Source organism: Herpailurus yagouaroundi, unplaced genomic scaffold, assembly GCF_014898765.1.
Source record: "Herpailurus yagouaroundi ecotype Mexico unplaced genomic scaffold, PumYag 29, whole genome shotgun sequence".
NCBI lineage: Eukaryota > Metazoa > Chordata > Mammalia > Carnivora > Felidae > Herpailurus > Herpailurus yagouaroundi.
In genome coordinates this window covers 105716024-105732406 of record NW_024412377.1, presented here as the reverse complement: position 1 = coordinate 105732406, position 16383 = coordinate 105716024, and the positions used below count along the sequence as shown (strand labels likewise).

The following is a 16383-nucleotide window of genomic DNA, read 5'->3' as shown; positions in this document are numbered from 1 at the left end:
ATCAAATCAATCAAGCATGGAGTCAGTGACAAATACTCTTCTTCCTGGGCATGTGACATGTGGAAGCTCTTGAGGATGCCTTGTTTGAGTAGAATATACTGTGGGAGCACATCCTTCTGTGAGTTCCTAATTCTTTTATTCAGAATTTCTTTAGTTATATCATGCTTCTATTAGACAAATGTTCTGGTCCTCACAGAGTGCAGACAGGTAAAAGATGCTTTTAACTACATATCAGTTTAGCTATGACCAGCAACAAGATTCTAGTTATCAGAGAATCAAATTAACTTTGTAGCCCTTGTGCTGTGGACCTTGTATCCTTGATATCTGGCCTATAATGATGAAGGTAAAAAGGTTCACTCTTTGCTCCTACCTTGGGCAACCCTTTGGCAGAGAGGTCTGTGAGCTTTCACCAACTCCTTAGACATACTTATTCACCCTGAGCTGATGTATGTATTTCCCAACCCAAGGAAAATTTAGTGGTGTCTCATGCTTTCCTCCAGCCTCTTTTCTGAGCATAAGTCTTGACACACTTTATATTTGCAAGTAGGAACAAGCAACCTATCCCTCATATGGATTGAGGTTGACCCATAGGCTTTGAATCCTTTCTGTTGTGGCAATAGGAATGGGGAAAACAGCAAAATGGAATGATGGACAGGGATTAGCAGGATGTTCTATAAGCAGAACCAGAGAATCAAAGAGAAAATAGCAAGCGGAAAAATGGGGAAGATCCAGGATCTTGATATGTTCCAAAGTCCAGTGGTATGGGAAGTTTGAAGAAGGGGAAGTGAACAGAGTTGATTACCTAGAGAATGCAGAAAACAAGAAGTGAGAAAAGAAGTAATTTCATTCGTCAGGAAGGCTATTGGAGACTTTAAATTGTGCCATTTTAGGACAGGTCACATGGAAATAAGCAGTGAAGAAACGGAAACAATGACTGTAATCCACTTATTCTAGAAAGGTAGCCGGGTTCTTTGGAAGTCACTTTTCATGTCTGTTACCTTTACTTTTCCTTTCTGTTGGCTTAGCTTGAGTTATAAAAACTTTTCATTTGACTCAGAGCAGGAAAAGAATTTCCTGTAGCTGGGGAATTTGGGCAGAGTTGGCAAGGTCATCTCGTTGGCCATCTTCACATTCAGTTTCTTTCTCTATTGTAATAACATTGGGTGATGATGATGAGTGGTTCTGTTGTGACATTAGAACTGTTTTCACGGTTTCCACATGCCATGAAATGAGATCTGAGTTACCAAAAGGTTATTTTTATTGGAATACAGAAATGACAGTGGGAAGGGGGTAGAAAAGAGGAAGCTGTGGAAGATGGTTGAGAACACTAAGATTTGGGGGAAGTGGTGGTGGAGGCTGAGGGCAACACATTCATCACAGAGGCAGGGATTCAGGGGCTCAGTGCTTGGTGTTGACCTTGGGTTAGACGGATGGGCTTTGTTGGTGTTCTCATAATGAAACTCAAGAGAAAAGATCCCTAGTGGTTTTGCTCCTTCTGAGTTCCTGTGCCTGGGTGTGGCTCTGGCTTAGCCTGGGATGGGTCCAGAGACGTTTTTATAGACACTAGTGTTATGTTGTTGAAGTAAGGTCTGTTTACCACTTGTCACTTACTGCTCTAAGGAATGGAGGAAGGGGGGACACTTACTGGGTCGCCTAAAGGAAAGAAAGCCTGAGTTCTGGTGCCTGTTCTGTCTGGTGTTTGCCTAATACACACACACCTTTGCCTTTCACCAAACATCTCTACCCAGTATCTCGAATCTTAGCTTTCTTGCCTGTAAAATGGCTTTACTAATAGCCTATCTCCCAGGGTATTTGTAGGGCCAGAAGAAATGTGTTAAAAAGGAATTTAAAACCAAAAAGTTGCATTACAAATAAAATGCAGTATTACTAAACAAGGAAAGAAGATAAATAGAAGACAGTAAAGAATTGAGTCAGGGCTAAATATTTCTTCTTATTCCCATTACCCACACTCCTATGGGGGAGGTAACTGAGACCCAGCCTCCTTTGTGGGCTCCATAATGCATTACAACCAGAATGTGAGGGTATGAGCTACAAAGCAAGAAATCAAAGCTCTTGGATTCTGTGGAAACTTTAGTTTGTATAAAATGCCTTTCATTGGATCTACCATATAGTTAGCACTCAGAAAATGTTTATATCATTCTCTCTTTTCAGTTCCTCTCCCTCCAGCCAAACAATGGCCTTATTAAAGCTTCTCAGCAGTAGATACATGTTGGTGAGATCAAAAGCATACACAACATTGGGCCATTTTTTAAGTAGAAAAATCACAACAACATCTATAGATTTTATCAACATATGGTCATTTAAACAGATTACTAGAGGTATCTCAGACTCCTTTAAACCTCTGTAGTCTGCTTCCCCATTGTGTTTGTCTTCAGTGAAATTGACAGAGCCTTCCAACTTAGGTCACACCATTGACAGTTTTTAGTTACTGGAATCATGTGTATCATCTAGCTTGCACAAGCTTTACGATGAAGATGCATAATGGAAAGACTGTTTGCTAGAGACTTGATGGCAGAATACTGTGCAGTTGATGAAAGACCTCAAAGTGTGGTTTGGCTTTAAACTATTTTGACCTGTATTATAAAAACTCCGGAAAACTTAGAAAGTGAATAAATGTAGAAAGAAAACAGCAATCACCAATATTTTACAACCCAGATGTAACAACTATTAATATTGTGATGTGTTTTCTTCTCTTTTCCTATTTATGGATGTTCATAGATATTTACAACAGCTAGCACATTTTAGCTACCTTTTTTTCTTTACTTAGTAATATATAATGAACAGTTTCCCATAGCACAGTTTCCCATAGCACTAAAATTTATCAAAGCATTAATAGGTATATGATACTTCATCTTATGGATATAGTTTTGTTCATTGCTACTTTTTCTTTGATCTTGTTTTTGTTTATGCTGGATTTGTAGAAGATTAATGATAGTTTCATGTATTTTTGAAATTCAATAAAGTAATACACCAATGTATTTTCATGTTAAAAGTCTCAATTACATAAAGCTCTCCAATATATCCCATCCTCAGATGTAACTGTTACTATTTTGTATGTATCTTTCCAGACTTTTTCTATGCATTTGCATTTATATATGTGAACATTTAGAAAATAGTTCTTTACGGCTGATGCTTCTTTATAATTTATTTAACAAATCTTTCACTATTAATTATTTAGATAGGGTCTAATTTTTGTGGTAAAAAGTAACTCATAGCTTTGCACATAAAAGTTGAATGCTTCTATGATCATTTCTTTGGAATAAATTTATAGAATTATTGGGTTTGAGCATATGCTCCCGTGGATATTATCTTAAGAAGATAGTATACACTAGTGTATACTTTTCATTATTACAAACCTGGAGCTTTTTTGGTGCTGAGTGAATATACCCATCTGTCTAATGGACAAGAAAAAAAAAAAAAAGAAGTCATTGGAAGTCTGGGGGAAAAGTTATAGAAGATAACCAAGGGGCAGGCTAAAATGTAGTACTCTGAATAATTTATTATGTGTAGGACAGTGGTTGCTTAAACTACAAAGCCAAATATTCACTGGACAGATAATTCAGGAAGGAGAAAGACTGATAATCTGAATACATGAGTAACTTATTTGTATTTAAAATTGCTATAATCACCACTCGCTTCAGCCCCGTATAGTTTTTTCTTTCATCTTGTATATTGCTTGTAGCTTAGCATTCCATTATTATTTTTTTCTTGAAAACTCATCTTCCAGTAGGCTTATGTTTTACAGTGTTTTGTGTGTATAAAAAATAGGATGGGACACTTGTGGTTGGTTATGAGTTTGTTCAGACTGATGTCTTTTATCATAGAGTTGACTGAATTTTATTCCTTGAAAATTGAAGTTTATTCTTATTAATAAATATTGAAATACAGATTTAGACACATAACAATCCCATAATATTCAGAATATTTTACTTAGTATTTTAAATTTGGTAAAATCTCTTGAGAAATAATATTGCTTGCTGTAATGAGACTTATTGGATTTAAAATTTAAATACCAAGCGTGTATCATTTTTACAAAACTATTACGTGATTTTTAAAAGTTCCGCATCAATTTACACTTCTGGCATCCTTGTATGGGAGTATAAGTCTTATTATATTTTCTACCACATCTTTTTTATTTTATTGTTAACTCTTGATAGGTGAAAATAATGTTTTAATCTGTTAATTTATGTCTCTCTCACTATTGGCTAGATTGGATATTTTTTATTAATCATTCCTTTCTGGGAAATATGCTCTTTATCAGTTTTTCAGCATTTGTCTTGTCAATATCTGCATCATGCATGCAATTTTGAAGACTGTCTTTCCATTAAGCACTTTTTCTTCAATTGAAATTTTTATCAAGACAATTGAGATTCACACACAATTGTAAGAAATAATACAGAGTAATCAATCCCTTGTACACTTCGCCCAGTTCCCTCAACCAGGGCGTCATATTGATAGAGTTCAGAAATCCTAAGATTTCCTCAGTTTTACTTGCGTTTTGTGTGTGTGTGTGTGTGTGTGTGTGTGTGTGTGTGTGTGTGAGAAATCTGACACAGCTTTGTCACCTGTGTAAATTCGCATGTTCCCCTCCTCAGTCAAGATTCTGGACAATTCCCACAGGCACCACAAGGATCCCTCATGCCTCTCTTTTATAATGGCAACCACCTCCTTCCAGTGCTCCCCCCACAGACCTTTGCAGCCCCACGTCTGCCCTTCATTTCTAAACACTATCCTTTCAAAGATGTTATAAAAATAGAATCGTACAGTATGTAACACGAACACTTTGTAAAGTTGAAGAAAACGTGGATGTCCCATCCCCATGTTTTCTTTTTTTTCCTCTCGTAGCCAAGAGCAATTACCCAGCCTCCCTTGGCTTGGCTTTTCTCTTCTAAAGTTTTTGGGGTCTAGAGACCCTCTACTTTTCAAAGACTCTTCATTCTCATCTCAAGTGATTCCTGGCTGTTAGAAATAGGTTTTGAAGTATAAGTAAGAGCATGGAATGGCTGAGGCCAATGTTGAAAAGGAAATGAAATGAAACCTTATCTTAAATTTTGAGAGTGAGAAACCCCCAGAGCAGTATTTCACGACTGTCATAGTTTCTTTCCATTATATGTGCCCAGAGAGAAACTATAGCAGAAATCCAGAGTTCCGCCTTAGACTCAGTAACAACACAGCAAAATTGTCAGAAACTTGAACGGAAGAAGAGACTCCTTTTTCTTTGCTATTCTGTATCAAGGCAAGAAACACCAGGGCCATAAAGATTTCCCAAATTTGCTAGTCGGCCACCATGTCCAGAATTCTGGTATCCCTTGGGCTCCACAAGTCCTATGATGGAACAGGCCCAGGGAAAGTGCTCCCTGCCTCTGATGTCCACCTTTTTCAAGGCTCTAGAGGTTTACTTCGGTATGATTGTTCTGACTTGATAAACTATTTTACCTTTGCTGGAGTTGGAGCTCTGAAATACAATCAAGCTTCAATAAATTCATAAGAAATACTTGTAAAATGCAATTCAAATATATCTTATAGGAGAAAAATAGATATTTTATAGGAGAAAAATAGAAAAATAGAGTGGGTATTTATATTAGGGTATTGCTATTATAGTGGGTAGCAACTGGGCCATGGATGGAATACAGCTTATTTTTTCTAATGACATCATTTGAGCCCTCATTTATCTGGGAAGTGAAAATCAATCCCAATTATTGCTGGATCTCTCAATTTCCCATTTTCTCTCAAGTTGCATTCAAGTCCTAGGTTTTACCTGGTACCATGGGTGCATAAGTACAGGAATTTAGGGGAGAGGGTGGGGTAAGCATTGATGAGACTTAAGACCTTAAGACCTGATAATTTAAGAAATGTTTTCCCTCCTCTTGTAGGGTTATCAAGACTGACATTAATTCAAAGGTCCCTTAGAAGCCACATGCACTTCTAGCAAGACTGCCTTCTGCTCTGTTTCCATGCCTGGAGGCAATGGGGGCTGGCAGTGAGTTTTGGGAAGGAGGAGACCCTTCTAGCTTGCTTTCGGAAACCTCAGGATGCCTGGAAGAGACAACCAACCTGTCAGGTCTTTGTGCCCACGCCCATGCTCTGATCTCTCCCTATCAGTCATCCTTCTTCCTCCTTTTCAGCAGCACTTTATTTCAAGGATCTATTAGGAAGGAAGTAACAGAAGGAAGCTAACATGTATAGAACATATGCTGATATTAGATTTTGTTCTCTCATTTATGCCTTCAACACATCACCTGGTCCTGCCCTCTCAACCTTGACAGCATCCCCAGAATGTAGCTGCTGCTGCCCAACTCACACCACCTCCAGGCCAAGCCACTACCACCTCCCTCCTGGATTAGTGCCTTAGCCTCCTTAATGGACTCCCTGATTCTGTCCTTGCCTTTGCAGTTTAATCACAGCATGAGAGCTAGGGTGATTCTTTTACAACAGAACTCAGACCATGTCTTGCCTTTGCTTAGGATGTGCAGAAGGTCCATCTCATGCAGAGTAAAGCCTGAAACCCTTCTTTCCACTGGCTTACAAGACCCTACATGATTCTCAGCTGTCTGGACAGTCTGACCTTATGCCCCACCACCCACTCCCTTCCTCAGTCTGCTCCAGCCACTTTGGTATCTTCACCGTTGTGTGAAAAAGCAAACACATTCCTGCCTCAGAACGTTTCCACCTGCTATTCCCTCTGCCAGAAAGGCGGTTCCATCAAATACCTGTGTGACCAGCTGGAGGACATTGCTAATCACTTTATATAGAAATGGAATGCTCGATGACACTTATGGGCATTTACTTACTTACTTACTTACTTACTTATTGTCTGTCTGTCTCCTTGAACCTTGCTTCCTCTCAGGCTGTTGTCTGCACCAAGAAAGCAATGGTTATTACCCATATTGTACACTGCTTTGTCCCCAACTCCTGGAAGAGGGTCTGACACAAAGTTGTCAATAAATGTTTTGGAATGAATCAATGAATGAATCTACACAGTGGTCTGGGAAGATAAATACTTTCCCTTATTTTTCTGAATGAAGCCAACGGTGCTCAGAAAAATAAAGTAAGTCGTGAATACTTACACAGCTACTAGGAGGTGGAAACAAATACCCCAGGAACCTTTTCTAGTCAGAATAGAAAAGAGACAGGCTGATATTTCCAAAATGGTCTTGCAGATAAATAATATGTTATTGCATTATCTTTCCTAACATTTGGATTAATTTATAAAGAGGTTACTTAGGAACGGGCAATGTCTTAACCTGAGGAAATGTGTTTTTGATGGAATCTCAGACGCACTGGCAGGGTCTGCTGGGTGTTGTCTTGGCGCCAGGGGACAGCTATGCTGCTGGTCCTGTGATGAGGCCATGTGCTGGCATCTTCCTAGGAACTCTGAAAGAATAGATTGTTGTCCAAGCTCACTTTAATACAAAATATGCTTTTGTGGCATTCTGGCCCTGGCTCAGTGGAACTTTTTAAAGTTTCTTTCATTCAACTTTGGAAAGAAGATTTGATGTGAGCATTTAGTAGACACCCTCTTTGCTCTGTCTGATCTGCTAGTTAAGCTGTTTCTGTATAGGAAAAGGGGAATATGGTGGGTCATTTAATATGTCTTTTGGAAATAGGAGAATTGAGGGCAAAAGTCAAGAACAGTTAAGTTCTTAGAAATGAAGAAACATTATAGATCTCTAATTTTATAGATAATTTTATAAAATGATCTAATTATAAAAGTTTTCATAAGTCTATTAAATTTTCCCTAGAAGTATAACCAAGGAATATACAGTCTGTTATTTTAATAGTTATAGATTAATAACCCCTTCCCTCTGGTATCTTTTCTTGCATAAAGAGATACTTAAATAAAGAGCTCTAAACTCAGTATGTATGTCCACATATACTCTTTAGAAAACTAATTGTTTATTCCACTGTAGAAAAGATGTCAAGGACAGCAATGCAATTTCAACTGAGTAAATTCTACTATAGCCAATCAGTTGAAATGACGGCTAATCATCCCTGAAGTTGAAAACTGTTTTATGGTAAGAAGAAGAAGGTAAAGACATTATTGTAAAAACTGAGGGCTATGAAACCTCAGAACCTTGTCTCAAGTATATCTGTAAACATTATAAAACTGTTCTGCCATTGTTTCAGCCATTGGCTCTCTACAGGTTTTGTTCCAGCTGGCAGAAGTAGGTGGGACAAGCCACGTTATTACTCTACCATTTGGGGTCAGGGCAGGTGGTGGACAAAGGTAAAGTCTGAAGTCAAAATGCAAATACCATGGTGGAGCCAAGCCAAACATTAGTTGTAGGGAGAAAATTCATCACAAACTTCACCACTGTCCTCTGGTCAGTAATGTTATTAAAGTCACAGGAGAAGAGGTAGAAAAGAAGAGAATAGGTCTGTTAGTACAGCAGTTTCTTTCTTTGTCAATCTCTTTTCTTTTTCTTGCTTTTTCTTAGTTTTTCTCTCTTTTTCCCATTACTCTTTCTTCCATTTCCCCACCTTGGATTTCACCCACTTGGGCCTGGCTTCCTTGGGAGGCTCTCTCTTTGAAATTTATTATCCACCTGTGGTCAGAGCCTCGCCATTAACTGTTTCCCCTTCTCTGAGTCACTCTCACCCTTTTTTATACTCTTGGAATCTCTTCCTCCAGCTGAACTCAGGAAGTTATACAGTTCTGAGTGAAGAAAATTTGGGCCTGGGTGGGACTTGAGCAGGAGGTAAGGGGAAGGTCATGGGTTGAACTCCTTCGCTAATTCCTCTTCTGTCCTCTGTTCCCTTGACGTATCTGAGGCTCCAAAGTCAATTAAGTCCTTACAGAGTAGAGTGGGTGTCTTTGCAGGAAAATGGAGGAGGTAGGAAACTGCATTGAACAATGATAGGAGAGATTGTATACCACTGGTGCGATATTAACAGTGATTTAGATCTTATTTAAACTTTTTAACTCATTGATTTTAGTTAAGTTAAATTCATTCAAGTTAAGTTTATTTTCGTTTTCCAGTTTTGCCTCAGAGCATATTTTTAAAACAGAAAAAATAGCCTTATGTTATACTGTTACGTGAAAATGAGGATTCTGCATTATGTATATAATCTAGCTACAAATACATTAAAAAACTCTGGCAGAGAAATAAAGCTAGAAAGAAATATATGAACCCATTAAGAGCAGCTGCGCTTGGATGGTGGGTCTAATGCTTATTTTGATTTTGTTATTGATCGGATATTTTTATTCTCATTTTGGTCTCGTATCATCTGATTTTGCTCAAATGCATGTGTTTTACTTTTAGAATAGAAAATACAAAGCATATTTCACTAAAATCTCCCTTCTTTTCATTTTAATTAATGACAAGAGTTACAAAAATATATATGTATTTAATTAAAATATTGTATATAAGTTGTAATTTTACTCCTTGTTTTCTTATATAAAAGCATTGTGGAGCAGTGTAAAACCAGTAATAGACCAGAATTGGGCAATTCAAACCTCAGTTCCACATGTGCCCCCAGTCATCTAGGTGACCCTGGGAGGCAGGTTCCTCTCCCTGCCCACGGTTGATCCTGAGAATATTAGGCCAGCTGATGCCTTCTGGTCCCTTCTGCCTCTAGAATACCCTTGCAGTATCTTCCCTGGCTTTATAATTTCCCTGGTGTTTCTCCCACCACTCTCTTCTCTAAGAGGATATGGTGACAGTGGTCCAAGGTGGTGTAGCCTTGGAAATTTTGGCAGCATATGAGAATTTTCTTTTTTAACATAAGCAACATATGAGACTCAGTTTTTGTGACATTTATGTGTCTGTGGTGTGACTGTATTTTTTGCTCATGCATATAGCACCATTCTACTTCTGTTTTCCAACTCAAGAACCAAAGATATTTTAAAGTTTAGCAATATGTTCTTAAAGAAATTCTTTTTATAGCCCAGCTATAAAATAATTAACCATGAATGGAAACAGTACTGTTATACATTCACTGCTGCTTCCAGGGAGACACTGGATGGGATTACACAGTCTTGGTGGTGGGCATATTTTCTCAACTCCTAATCCAAGCCACTAGTCAGCATGGTTGAAAGAACATCCTGGTACAACCTTGATGAGGTCCTTTTGGATTTTTGATGCTCACTTGGCCTTATCTGATTAGTCCATTTGGCCACCGCTGACATATGTGGATATACACTTATTAAAAGTACAGAAGTTACAAACTGTGTAATGGAAGAATGACTGGAATTGTAGAGTGAGTTGGTTTGCATTATCTGTAAGAAAAAGAGTTCCCTCCAGGGAAGACTCAGTCAGGCCAGGGATAGCAGGACAAATAAATAATAATGTTACAGATGATGGTAATAGTAGTAGCTAACACTTAGCACTTACCATCTTCCTGGCATTAAAAAAAATTTTTTTTTAAGGTTTTAACTCATTCACATCTGACTCTAGAAGCTGTGCTCTTAGTCACCTGACTATTTCCTCTCTACTAGTCAGTATTTGGAAATCTCTGCAGAATCCAGATTTGAGTCAGGAGCCTGCCAAGCTTCATGGATTATGTATGCTCCTCACTTTCCATTCTCTGTTTCTGAGGCGTTGGCTTGCTGTGTCTCTGCTTATAGGCCACATGGCGTCATCACCCTCCTAATCATATATTGGCTGGGTCTGTAGGTAGAGGTTTAGAAAAAAATCTAACTTGAGGCACATGTATGGGCTCCAAACTTTGAGGATAAACAATAAAGCCACTATATATATATATATATATATATATATATATATATATATAGTGTGCGTGTGTGTGTGTGTGTGTGTATGTGTATATACATCTACATATATATATAGAATGCCTACCTAAGAGTAGGGGAACTTGGGTCTAATTTCAGATACCCTCCAAAGGAGGAGACTGTGACAAGACTCTGATCTGGTCAGAGTTTGAGGGATTAAGCCTTATAACTGCATATTTAAAAAGGTTTCCCCAAATAATTTTGGCATTCATCCTGGGTTTGAGAATTCCTAAACTAGAGCTTGAAGAATGTAGAAAATTCTAAGATAACAAAGAGTATGAATCATCACTGTCTGTCGATTAGATAAGGCGATAGAGTACATTGGCAGCCAAATCCTGGGGGGCAAGAGGGAAAAATCAGGATCTAGAGCTGATTTACCCTTTAACTCCTGTACTTAAAGATAGGGTGAATAGCAATATCACGTGATTATATCCTCCCCTAACACCCTCCCATGGGTTGCTGTTGTAGTCTGATGAACTTGGAGAGGAGGCCCGAGGAGCCAAGAAAGATTTCTCAGAGGAGGTGATTTTATTTATTTTCATTTTTTTATTTTTTCATATTAAATATAATTTGTCAAATTGGTTTCCATACAACACACAGTGCTCATCCCAACAGGTGCCAAGGAGGTGATTTTAGATAGAAGGCCTTTACGCATTGGGTTCTTATTCACCCCCAAATCTTTGAGGATTTTAGAGCCAGAACATAAAGAAGTATATTTGGGAGAAAATTAAAACCATTCAGTTAACAGCTCATTTTATTCTATCTGATCAGGATTCCACCCATAGATAGTGAAACCACTTCCTTCACCTCACTGCCCCACCCTAACCTGGCCTCTTTGTGGTTCCCTCTTTCTGTGTAGATCCAATCCCTTCAGTTGAGAACATATGACTAGAAACTAAAGTAGAAATTTTACAGTTTCTATGTATCTTTTAAAAAAAAATATTTATTTATTTTTGGGAGAGAGAGAGAAAGAGCACAGGCAGGGGAGGGGCAGAAGGAGGGAGACACAGAGGGTAACATAATTCCCATTTGGACTTTCAGAGTTTGTCATGTCTCCTGAACGTGTCTATCCAACTCTATTGCCACTACACTTGGGTTAATTCAGGCCCTGTTAACTCTGGATAATAGCAGTAGTCACTTTGCAGGCTTCCCTGCTTCCTAGCTTACTCACTTCTTATCAAACATCTGGGTGTCCTCAAGCCTTTTTTTTTTTTTTCTGACATATCATTGACATATAATATTAAATCTTTTTCAAGCTCATTGGTGTACCCATCTCCATGCAGGTTGTGGTAAGGAGTCTCAGATGACAAAGAGATTCTAGAGTCTGAGAGCATCATCAACATCATCTGAAATATTTATTAAAGGTTTTTCTGTCTGCCAAGAATTAGGTTATAAACTTTACAAGAATGAATTCTTTAAGTTCTCATAGCATCTCGCTGACACCAGTTCTGTGATTACCCCTGTTTTAGGCGCAAAGAGGCTTAGGCACTAAAAGAGTAAGTGGCTTGTTCCAGTTTTTCTAATTAACATGTGGCAACGCTCAAATCTGGATGTAAGCCATCTGACTCCAAAGCCTGCGTTCTTCACCACCTTCGTCCCCTGGCCTTTCAGTGTAGCTCTTGATGGCAGTGAGTGGAAGAGCAAGTCCATTTGGGAGGTTTAATAGTTTTTTCAGTCCTTAATGGCTACTGCACTTTGTCAGATTTTTCAGAAGTTAGTGTTTTGCTTCTCTTGAAGGAGTTCTGTTTGGCACTTATTTTGAAGTCGAAGCATCTGGAACACCAATATGCTTTTTCTCTCGGAACAAGGTAACCAAGAGTAGCTGAGTTGTCAGACAAATCCACAGTATATTTAAGCCACGAGATAGCTTAAATATGCCCGTTTGCCATAAAAATTAAAGAAAAACAACAATGCTCTCACAATATTAGTGAAATGAGAAAGCCAAATGTTCGATTTTATGTTTAGATGATTGTTTTAAGGGAAAGGAGGAAGAAGAAATAGAAACTTCGAGAAGATGTTAGATTTATGAATTCTTTCAGGGGCTTTGGAGGTAGATGCTCATTGTATCTAATTGCACTTAAAACTTAAAGGTTTTCCTTTTGTTTGATGCAGTTGTGCTAGTAATGTTTTGTTATATCTAGGACTCTGAAACAACAAGAGCTTTTTGTTGTTGTTTGCATCTAAAGAGAAAATGAGAGATTTTGCTGAAGTAATCAGGCAAGAGTTAGAAAGAAAAGGAGAAGAGGAAAGGACTTATAGAGAATATACATGCTTGTTTGGTGAAGAGGGACCATTTGAGCTGTAATTAGCTTAAAAAATAGGAGTAGGTAGTGTACATGCCTTCCAAGTGAGAAGATGATTGTGAGGAAAAGATTCTGTGTGACACAGTCCCTTCTGCCATCAACAGTGGCACCATTGACTCAAATCAATATGGCAGATGAAAGGAGGAATAAACTGTGCAACCCGCTGCTGAAACCTGGTGTGCCCTGAGGGAATTTGTAATTTAACATGTTCTTTGTATTTCTCTGATGGATTAGGCATGGGCCCCTGCATGGCTCAGTTGGTTAAGCCTCAGACTTTGGCTCAGGTCATGATCTCATGGTTGGTTTGTTTGAGCCGCGTATCAGGCTCTGTGCTGAGAGCTCAGAGCCTGGAGCCTGCTTCAGATTCTGTGTCTCCCTCTCTCTCTGACCCTCCACCACTCACATTCTGTCTCTGTCTCTCAAAAATGAATAAAAATGTTAAAAAAATTTTTGTAAATGGATTAGCCATGATTTTGAGAAAATGGCAGTAGAACTGTTGCATAGAACACAAAAACAAATGCATTGTGTGATTATCGTTGTTGTTTTCTACGAGGACTATTTCCCTCCTCTTTTCTCTGTGTTTGGTGGCACTGCCAGTGGTACCTGCAGGCCCTCTTCTAAGTCTAGTTGTTCCTGAGTTCTCATTATGAAGGATGTAAGGAGCGTTGCAAGAGTGGCTTCAAATAATCTGATTTAGTTGTGGCGAGCCAAGCTCGCTGAGTTATTTACGCTCAGCACTGTTCCTCTTCTGTTTTCTTATATCTTGTTTCTTTGTTTCATGACACCATTAGTCACAGGGATGGACACATGTGTTTTAGCCACCACATCAGAAAGCTTGTCTCCTTTTTATCCGTAGAGTTGAAGTTTCAGCTCAACCTTGGCTTTAGTGAGAAGGAAGTCCTGGATTGGACATTGCTAAGGGACTGGGAAATATGGCTCCTTTCAAAACATGTCACCATGTCATTAATTAAACACTAAAGTAAGTGCCTTAAACTGAATCGGTTCAAAGAGAACTCTTCTCCCCTGACTACTCCCATATAAAATAAACATGATTTAAATCTTGCTGAAAATATCTCAGGGTGCCAATCTTAATAGTTAGAATCTGAAATAATAATATAACTTTTCTCATATTTGTGAAAGGAGAAAGAATAGACTTGAAAAATCAGATTATTTTCGCTTGCATTACCTAGCTAATGATATCAGCATACTCGATTTAAGATATTTACTGATTTTAGGTGTTTGTCGTATAAAGCTTTATAAGTCCTGCTTATGTGATTCCCTTTGAAATTAGTCCTGGAAACGATTTGTTCTTAGAAGATGCTGGAATGAGCTCTAACAGGGAAATCATTCCCTAGAGGGTCTAAAATATGACTTGTCTAAAGGTCTTGGAGAAGTTAGAAATACCACGGGATCCTATCTGTTTCTCCCTTTCTACTTAGAACTGTAGCTCTGAAATCTTCCAATGAAATTCTCCGGTTGCATCACCCAACTCCAATCAGTGGATGCAAAGCTCTTCCTCCTGATTTCTGAATTTGTAGGTCCCATGGGAACTGAAACTGGTGATTTCTTACTACTGAGTAACAGTTTACAAAGGCTCCTTGTGAAATTTTGTCAAAGTAAAATTTCAGAAAAGTGCCTTCGATCTTTTTCCTGGGATAGAGCCGGGAAAAAAAGAGACTAGGTTCACAGTCCTTTTGCTGGAGAAGTATTCAAACACCCTAATTCCACATTGATGTTCCTGAAAGTTTTTAATGCAAGAATCTAGAAAAATACTACACATGCACACATTTCCTACCCCACCTCCTTTTTTTTTAGTCAAGACAGGATTGAAGATTTTTAATCCTCAGTGGTAGTAAAGTATATTTTACTAGTGAAAGTAAAATTAATGAAGACAGTTTCTCTTTCCTTTTCTACTTGCAACCATCCTAGTGAGTAGGTATAGAAATAAAAGTTTATTTCCTGGGTGACTCTGTCGGTTAAGTGTCTGACTTCAGCTCAGGTCATGATCTTGTGGTTCAAGAGTTCATGCCCTATGAAGGGCTCAGTGCTGACAGCTCAGAGCCTGGAGCCTGCTTCAGATTCTTTGTCTCCCTCTCTCTCTCTGCCCATCCCCCCCACTTCTCAAAAATAAACATTAAAAGCATTTTAAAAAACTTTAGTCACTCATAAGAGAAAGTTTATCTTTAAAAATCTCTCCAATAATAATTATTTAATCATACTTCACTGCTTTCCACTAAATGTTCCATTTAGTATTCACTGATAAGTCACTTAAAAAATACTGTGTGCTATGTGGGGGGACCTTCATCATAGAGTTAAAGAGGTTCTGGTGGATTGGATGTATGTCCTGCTCACATACGGTACATCCAGATACAGGAACAATAGGTTGTGTTTTGGCAGATGGCTCATTGGGGACACATTTGATTAGTAGTATCACATTACTTTTTTCAAAGAAAAGTAGAAATAACACAAGCTGAGTGTAAATTAGCAGAGATGGAAGGGTACAGAGGAAGGGCTGTATACTAAGATTCAGTATGGTTCCTAGAAATACCAGAATGATCCAACATCTCTGAACCTCTTGTTTCAGCTATAACATGCAGATGACTATTTACTGTGAAAATTAAATGAGATAGTCTATAAAAGTGTTTGGCAGACTGTAACATCCTGTATAATTTCAGCATGCCTTGTAATGTCATGACTGCTTTTTTTATCTTTTTATTGAGATATAATTGGCATATAACATTATATTAGTTTCAAATGCATAACATAGTGATTTAATATTTGTATGCAGTATGAAATGCTACTACAATAAGTCTGATTAATATCCATCACCATACATACTTACAAATTTTATTCTATGACTTTTTCAACTTTGGTCAATACCAATATCTGTAAGAAACTGTGTGGAAAAAATAAACTTTTATGTGAATAATTATAGGTTTGTGGAATTGAAGCCTGAAATGTGGGACCATGTTTGTAAGGATAACCTACAGCAGCCATGTTGACTACCCCACTCTCTCTCCACATGGAAGTACCAAAGACACTTCCATCCATGAGATGAGGCTGTAGCTTGACTGTGCCATTTATTATCTGTGCGATCTGAGGCTAATTACTTCTCTGAGGTTTTATTCCTTTCCAGTAGGTGTAATGATCCGTGTCTCTCAGGGTTGTTTTGTGAATTGGAAAGGACCCCAATGCATCTAAGTGTATAATGCTTGGCAGAGGGACATAGTGATAACTTATACATGTAGGTCTTACTACGTATCAGGATGGTGGCTGAACACATTAAGGACGTTAACTCATTAAATCCTCACAGTATCCCAATGTATAATA

General features: G+C 38.3%; 1 long non-coding RNA gene across 2 annotated transcripts in view; it reads left to right on the top strand.

The window, feature by feature from the left end:
• Nucleotides 1-6590, top strand: part of LOC121015015 (uncharacterized) — a 171607-nt gene extending 165017 nt beyond the window's left edge. For both annotated transcript variants that reach the window (XR_005783566.1, XR_005783560.1), the window contains exon 5: nt 5895-6590. This is a non-coding gene — a long non-coding RNA (uncharacterized LOC121015015). The remainder of the gene's footprint in view (nt 1-5894) is intronic.
• Nucleotides 6591-16383: the final 9793 nt, after the last annotated feature.